The following is a 9,707-nucleotide window of genomic DNA, read 5'->3' on the forward strand; positions in this document are numbered from 1 at the left end:
TGTTTGCAAAGGCTGCATATGCGAGCAATTTACCTTTCCACATCACTGAAAATCCCTACATCCAAGAATTCTTTAAAAAAATACGTCCTATCTACACTTTACCCAGGCAAAGACAGCTGGCATATTTTCTAAACAAAGCGTCAGGAGATATGGAGGCGAGAGTTGCAGATATAATAGATAAAGCTCCACACTTATCAATTGTATCAGATGGCTGGAGCAACATCAGAAACGTGAGTATTATTAATTTGATGGTGATGACGCCTGTTCCAGTATTCTACAAATTTTTAAATACTGAGGAAAATCGCCATATGGCAGATTATATTGCCCAGGAATTTATAAATGTAATTCATGTGAATCAGGTAATGCCGCTAACATGAAAGCAGCCTGGAGAATTCTAAAATCTGAATCTATTTATAATCATCATATACAATGTTATGGTTGTGCAGCGCATACATTGCAGTTATTCTTTCACGATTTTGAAAGACTTTTCAATAATTAAAAAAATTGTTAAATTTTTCAAAAATAAACACATACCAGCTACAGTATTTTCCCATAATAAGAATCAACATGGTATAAACCAAAAAAGATGGGCATCGTCAATAAAATGTATAGAGCAAATACAAATATGTAAGAAAGCATCAGTTGTTGAAGATCTGTATGAGATATTTGTCCCATAAAAATTACCAATAATATATTAAAAGAAATATTTTGGACGAAAAATTTAAAATTTATAGCTATATTCAACCTTTAGCTACTTCATTGTTGAAAGTGCAAAGAGATAAATGTACTTTGGCCCACGTAAAAAATGAGATGATAAATTTGGAAAAACACATAATACAATCATGCCATGATTCTATTTTTCTCCATCTGAAGAAAATAAAATTAAAGTTATGTTTGAAAAGAGAAAAAATGATCTAAATACATGTGCTCACAATGCTGCATATTTATTGACCCCCCAATATCGTGGGGAGCATCTTACAAGTGCTGAATTTGATGAAGCATGTGATTAGTGTTGTTAATTGTTGAGTTCTTTCAACTACGACTAATTTAGTCGACTAAAACAACTCATATAGTCGACTAAGTTGATCTATTTAGTCAGCTTAGACCCATTTAATCTACATGCTTAGTCGATTAATTAAATCAATTTTTTGAGCCTAACCGAACCTGACCACTGTATAGTCGTGGTTAGTCTAGTTCTTTCAACTACTTTAGATATCAGAGGATAAACCCAATCTCATATTCGTTAATAATTTTTTGTTTTTCTTAATTTTTTTGGATCAAATGGGCAAAAATATACATGTTAAATTAAAATTTAAATTATGGTGTATCATAGAAAAGTGACAATTGTCATAATCGTTATTTTTGAAGTTTTTTGAGTTATTTTAAAGTAAATAGATAAAAATATATACCGTAAACATTTTATATTAAAGTTACAGTGAAGATGTACCATATAATGAAAGCGAAATTGGTATGCTTGAAGATTTAATCTTGAACGGTTATTAGGATGGTCGCACAGGATAAAAATTAGACAGAAAAAAGACACTTTATTAAATTCAATCGAAGAAAAATGATAGTCTTTATTGATTATATTATTATAATATTGACGTTGATGTGGTCTTTTTATTTTATAATATGGTTATACAAAAGAAAACAAGTGGTGTTAGAAAATGAAAATATATATCAATATATATATATATAATCGCCTTGAGATGTATTTATATACATGTTAATTTAATTGAATAAAAAGATAATATGAACATATTTAAATATACAAATACAACAAATTGAATAAGCGAAATATTTAAGAAGTATTTAAATATACAATATTACAACAAATTAAGCGAACATGTAACAGAAAAGTGACAATTGTCATAATCTTTATTTGTGAACTTTTTAAAATTTTTTCAAAGAAAATAGGTAAAAATATTTATTTTAAACATGTTAAGTTAAAATTTCAGTAAAGATATACCATAGAAGAGTGACAATTGTCATATTATTTATTTTTCAACTTTTTTGAATTTTTTTAAAGCAAACTGGTAAATATATATATTGTAAACATGTTAAATTAAAATTTCAGTGAAGATATCACAGAAAATTGACAATTGTATTTTTAAACTTTTTTGAATTTTTTCAAAGCAAATATATTTATTACAAACATGTTATATTAAAATTTCAATGAAGATGTATCATAGAAAAGTGACAATTGTCATAACATTTATTTTTAAACTTTTTTGAATTTTTTTAAAGCAAATTGGTAAATATATGTATATTAAACTTGTTAAATTAAAATTTCAGTGAAGATACCACAGAAAAGTGACAATTGTCATAATCGTTATTTTTGAACTTCTTTGAATTTTTTTAAAGCAAACTGGTAAAAATATTTATTGTAAACATGTTAAGTTAAAATTTCAATGAAGATGTACAATAGAAAAGTGACAATTGTCATAATTTTTATTTTTAAACTTTTTTGAATTTTTTTAAAGCAAATTGGTAAATATATATATTGTAATCTCCACTAAAAGTTCTCATTCAACTAACATTGAAAACGATCCTAATTTTTCTTCGTCTTTATTAGTTTTCATCCTATTTTTTATAATTTTTAATTTACTAAATGTTCTCTGGCAATTAACTTGTGTAAATGAGAAAGTTAAAATGTATTCATATGTCAAAAATAAATTTGCGTATGTACTTTACTTAGTGATCTTAAGAATTTTATACACGCATATTAAACAATTGTAACATTTAATTTTATACACGCATATTAAACAATTGTAACATTTATTATCACATTTCACATTCTGAGTTATTATCTTATTGTACTTTTTCATTAGACTTCTCACTTGCACATCCGATATCATTGTCCGTTTCATTTAATTCTGCTATTAAATCTTTGAATTCACAGGCAACTGAACACAATTCGTTATGTAATTTAACACTCAATATATTTGCCAATTGTGTCAGTTTTTCCAAGGTCTTTTCAGAAATACCTTTACTATTATTTATACACATAAAACTGTTCTGATTTATAATATGATTAATTATAGGACGAAATACTTCGACCCTATAATTGCAAATCAAATCCAACAAGTTTAAATTTATGAAGCATATATTTTTTAATGTTTACCTAATAATTTTTAATATCAAATAAAAGTTAAATGTTTGTTAGCCCGCCCATTGCTAAAATTTTTCAAAGTTCCGTTAAGACTTTTTAAAATTATTTAGATAGTCCGCCCAATTAGATAGAAGGGCGTGGGCTAAAAACCAGATCATTTGAGCAAAAAAATTTGAAAATATTTTTATCAGTTTCTTTAAAAAAATTCAAAAATAACGATATGACAATTGTCACTTTTATGTGGTATCTTCACTGAAATTTTAATTTAACATGTTTACAATATATATATTTACCAATTTGCTTTAAAAAAATTCAAAAAAGTTTAAAAATAAAAATTATGACAATTGTCACTTTTCTATGGTACATCTTCATTGAAATTTTAACTTAACATGTTTACGATAAATATTTTTACCATTTTGCTTTAAAAAAGTTCAAAAATAATGATTATGACAATTGTCACTTTTCTGTGGTATCTTCTCTCAAATTTTAATTTAGCATGTTTATAATATACATATTTACCAATTTGTTTAGAAAAATTCAAAAAAGTTTAACAATAAATATGATGACAATTTTCACTTTTCTATGATACATCTTCACTGAAATTTTAACTTAACATGTTTACAATAAATATTTATACCAGTTTGCTTTAAAAAAATTCAAAAAAGTTCAAAAATAACGATTATGACAATTGTCACTTTTCTGTGGTATCTTCACTGAAATTTTAATTTAACATGTTTGCAATATATATATTTACCAGTTTGCTTTAAAAAAATTCAAAAAAGTTTAAAAATAAATATTATGACAATTGTCACTTTTTACGGTACATCTTTACGGGTGGGTCTATTTACCGCTCGTCTAGCCACATAATAAATCATTTATTATTTAAATACGCTCTGCTAATTACGTAATAAATTATTTATTACTAAATATCGCTCGGTCGTTTATTTATGTTTTATATTTTTAATCATATTACAGTGAGCTTTCAATTTCCTAATATTAATTGAGAATTAATTAGTTTTTATAAATAAATAAAATTTTGATTTTAGCTTCAATATTAAATTTAAAGAAGTAAATAAAATAATATTCAATCCGCTAGATGGCATTTTTACAATTTTTATTATAATATATAAAAATAATATTTTAAAATGTGTTTAATAAATTTTGCCATATTCTATCATGATGACTAAAATATTTACGATTTTTTTTAAATAGCAATATCTATATTTTAGTAAAAAATTAGTAGTCTTTTTTATTAAATTTTTCAATTTTTATTAATCAGATAAATTAATAACTTAAGTATAAGTTGATATAATAAGTTTATAATATAATTATTGAGTTCATAAATTATAATTTGTTCGGCAGAGAAGATTTAAATATAAATTTAGTGTAATAAAATTATATATAATGACGAAATATATTTAATATTCTAGAAATATAAGAATAAGCAGAAGAATAATGGGGAAAAATAGGGATTTAAAATTTATTAAAATATTTTTTCGAGTCCTTTCTGCTTTAATTTGACGTCGCTGATGTGGTTTTTTTGAGCCTATTGGTTTAAAGTAAAATTATGTATCTGTTTTAACTTACAAGTCTTTATTTTTCTGGGCATGGAACCTGAATCCGAACCTGGTTCAGATATTTTTTGTAGCCTAAACTAGAACCTTTTTTTAAGAGGGTTGAAAGCCCTATAACAAACTATGTATATTTATTTGAATGAAAAGTAAAAACCATAATAAAATTTATAAATCATTTCATAGAGAAAGAAAATATGAAGAGTAAATTTAACCTTAATATAGCATCCTCCATTGAATCTATATTCGAAAAAAATTGGTGATATGTCATAAATGATTTTATTTTGAAATAAACTTGTTTGACGCTTCAATTGATATATTTTATTTTAAGTTTTTCTGAAAATCATTTATTTCATTCCGGGAATTAGCCATATTTCCTATCGTTAATTATTATTATTATTTTTTATTTAAAATCAACTCGACATTTCGCGGAACCCAAACCCTATTTTAAAACTTAGGGGTCAGAGTTCAAACTTTTTTTAAAAAAAATACAATATTCTTTATAAGAGATTTCATATTTAAAATGTAGTATTATAATAAAAAATAGACCATGATATTTTCCAATGAAATATTAGGGCATATGAGATTTAAAGAGGATAATTATTTAAATAATAATATTCTTTATGCATCATTATATTTCGACCCAGGATATAAATTCCTATTAACCATTGATTAGGAAGAGGTTATCAGAGCTCATTTAACGAAATTATGGGGAAAACATAAATCATTAATAGGGCTGTGCCAAGATCGGCACCGATATTTAGCGTTTTCCAAAAATATCGGATTGGGCCGATACCTACGCGATAAGATCTTTTTACTTTTTTTTTTGTTATGTATATTTATTTTATATTTATAATATTTTAATCTTTGACAATAAGTTAAAAATTAAAAATAAATGGCATAAATGAATTTAATTAAAAATTTATTACTCCAATAGCAATCTTTGAGAATAAATTAAAAAGTTGTTTAAAATTTATTATGGAAATTTGAAGATATTATAAAATTTTAATTAAATTATTAATATTTGTATTTACAATTATACAAATATCTTATTATATGATTTTAAACAATACACTGAACCCGATGGAACCCGGGTTCAAATAAAATTCTCAGGTTCGGTTCGGTGATTTGAAAAACGAGGTTCCGGTTCGGTTCAGGTTCAGATTTTTTCAATAACCCGGGTTTTCTTCTCTGGATACGGGTTCGGTTCAAATCCCTGATATGGTTAGCGTTAAACGATCATTTTCATCATTAAAATTTACATTAAATATTGTAGTATTATTATATATATATAATATATTATAATTATGATGATAAATTATTTTTATGGCAATACTAATTAAAATAAAAAAATTTTTAAAATGATGTTTCTGTTATTTTAACTAGGGAGCCGGAGTGAACCGTAACGAACCGTTAAACCATTATAAACCGTTATAAATATCTGAACCGTAATCGTAACCGTAACCGTAACCGAACCGATATAATTATTTTTTAGAGGAAAAAGAACCCTTATAAAAAAAAGTTAAACCGGTTCAAATAAGTTCAGTTTTTATATTTAAGGAATCGAAAAAATTTGAATATCCAGGATTATATAAACTTGCTCTTATAGTACTGGCGATTCCCGCAACACAAGTTTTTGTAGAAAGGGCCTTTTCGGTGTTAAATTTGAGTTTTCGTCACAACAAACAAATATGAGTGCATTTATATTAGAAAATATATTACTTCTGCGTTCAAATAATTTGTTTAAAGATGAGTTATTTTGAATCTTATATTTTTTTTATATTTAATAAAAATAAATTAGACGTTAGTATTGCTTAAAGTAAAAAAAATTTCTAACCGTAATGAACCATTATAAACCTTTACAATTACCTGAACCGAACCAAACCTTTATAAATTATTTCTTAAGAACCGTAACCTAACCTAACCATTATAATTCTTTACATGCTGAACCGTAACCAAACTGAACCGTTATAAATAACTGTTCGGGTCCCTGATTTTAACTAATTTATATAAGTCTTTATTCTTCTGGTCTCCAAACCCGAACCCATTTTTTTAGTAGTAGAATTCACAGTCCTGATATAATATATTGATGAAATATATTCGATATTCTAGAAATATTTGATAAATATTATTTTTATATTTTATGATAAAAATTTTAAAAATATAAAGACGCCATCTAGCGGATTGAATATTATTTTATATATTTTTTTAAATTTAAAAAATGTTATGAGTAAGTTTAATTTTATAAAAGTATTGAAGCTAAAATATCTAAAAGATAATTTTTATACTTGTCTAAAATTTCTTTTATTTATAAATTCATTCTCAATTAATATTAGGAAATTGAAAGCCCACTGTAATATGATTAAAAATATAATACATAAATAAACGACCGAGCTATATTTATTATTAGTAAATTATTTATTATGTGGTTAGCTGAGGGACACTTTCCAGCCGAGCGATAAATAGACCCATCGATATAACATGTTTACAATATATATTTTTAACTATTTTCTTTGAAAAAATTCAAAAAAGTTTACAAATAATGATTATGACAATTGTTACTTTTCTGTGGTATCTTCCGTAACCCTAATCCTAACTCTAACCTTAAGACTAACCCAAATCTAAGCCTAACCATAAATGCTTTAAATTTCTACAATCAAAATAAATTTAAAAAAAAGCCAAAATATTTATCTGTTTTATTTATGTTTTTTTGAAAAATCATATAAGATTTTGTACAATTATTATTTGATTTTCACAAAATTATTTTATTTAATTTTACGAGTTAGTAAGACATATAATTATTAGCAAAATCATATAATGCACTTAGATAAATTAATTAATAAATATGTCTGAGCATATTATATTTTCTAAAATCGGAGAAAATAATATATATTACTTAAAAAATTCATATGTTGGGAATATAGTAAAAATTACTTGAAGTACTGTTAATTAGAGTAATTAAGGATAGTTATAATATATGAAATAGCACTTACAGAGATATCTGTTAAAGCTAACCCTAACCCTAACCCTAATCCTTACCCTTACCTTAACACTAACCCTCCTAACACTAACACTAAATCTAACCCTAACCCTAACCCTAAACCTAACCTTAACCCTAACCCTAACCATAACGCCAACCCTAACGCTAACCCTAACATTAACCCTAACCCTAACTCTAACCCTAACCCTAACCTTAACCCTCACCCTAACCCTAATTTAAGTTAACGCTAACACTAACCCTAACCCTAACCCAAACCATAACCATAACCCTAACCCTAACCCTAACCATAACTCTAACTCTAACCCTAACCCTAACTCTAAACCTAACCTTAACCTAAATCCTAATCCTAACCATAAATGCTTTAAATTTCTACAATCAAAATAAATTTTAAAAAAAGATAAAAATTTTATTTGTTTTCCTTATATTTTTTTGAAAAATAATAGATGATTTTGCACAATTATTATTTGATTTTCACAAAATTATTTAATTTAATTTTACGAGTTAGTAAGACATATAATTACTACCAAAATCATATTATGCACTTAGATAAAATAATAAATAAATATGTCTGAGCATATTATATTTTTTAAAATCGGAGAAAATAATAAATATTACTTAAAAATTTCATATGTTGGGAATATAGTAAAAATTACTTGAAGTACTGTTAATTAGAGTAATTAAGGATAGGTATAATATATGAAATAGCACTAACAGAATATCTAATGTAAGTTAACGCTAACCTTAACCCTAACGCTTACCTTAACACTAACCCTCATAACACTAACACTAAATCTAACCCTAACCATAATCCTAACCCTAACCCTATCCTTAACCCTAACCCTAACTTTAACCCTAACCCTAACCATAACCCTAACCCTAACCATAACCCTAACCCTAGCCCTTACCCTAAATCCCTAACCCTAACCCTAACCCTAACCCTAACCCTAACCCTAACCCTAACCCTAACCCTAACCATAACTCTAACCCTAGCCCTAACCCTAAAACTCTAACCCTAACCCTATCTCTAAACCTAACCCTAACCCTAACCTTAACCCTAAAACTTATCTTAACCCTAATCCTAACCCTAACCCTAACTTTAACCCTAACCCTAACCCTAACGCTAACCCTAACCCTATCCCTAACCCTAACCCTAACCCAAAACATAACCCCTAACACTAACACTAAATCTAACCCTAATCCTAATCCTAATCCTAATCCTAACCCTAACGCTAACCCTAACCCTAACCGTAACCCTAACCCTAACCCAAACCATAACTATAACCCTAACTCTAACCCTAACTCTAACCCTTACCCTAACCTAAATCCTAATCCTAACTATAAATGCTTTAAATTTCTACAATCAAAATAAATTTAAAAAAAAGCTAAAATTTTTATCTGTTTTCCTTATATTTTTTTGAAACATCATATACGATTTTGCACAATTATTATTTGATTTTAACAAAATTATTTTATTTTATTTTACGAGTTAGTAAGAGATAGTAAATTACTACCACATATTTTGCTCTTAGATAAAATAATTAATAAATATGTCTGAGGATATTATATTTTTTAAAATCGGAGAAAATAATAAATATTACTTAAAAAATTCATATGTTGGGAATATAGTAAAAATTACATGAAGTACTGTTAATTAGAGTAATATAGGATACGTATAATATATGAAATAGCACTAACAGAGATATCTAATGTATGTTAACGCTAAGACTAACCCTAATCCTATCCCTTACCTTAACACTAACCCTCCTAACACTAACACTAAATCTAACCCTAACCATAATTCTAACCCTAACCCTAACCCTAACCCTAACCCTAACCCTAACCCTAACCCTAACCCTAACCCTAACCCTAACCCTAACCCTAACACTAACCCTAACTCTAACCCTAACCCTAACCCTAACTCTAACCCTAACCCTAACCATAACCCTAACCCTAACCATAACCCTAACCCTAACCCAAACTCTAACACTAAAACTAACCCTATCATTAACCCTAACCCTAACCC

Source organism: Gordionus sp. m RMFG-2023, chromosome 2, assembly GCF_954871325.1.
Source record: "Gordionus sp. m RMFG-2023 chromosome 2, tfGorSpeb1-WG-v2, whole genome shotgun sequence".
Classification (NCBI taxonomy): Eukaryota; Metazoa; Nematomorpha; class Gordioida; order Chordodea; family Parachordodidae; genus Gordionus; species Gordionus sp. m RMFG-2023.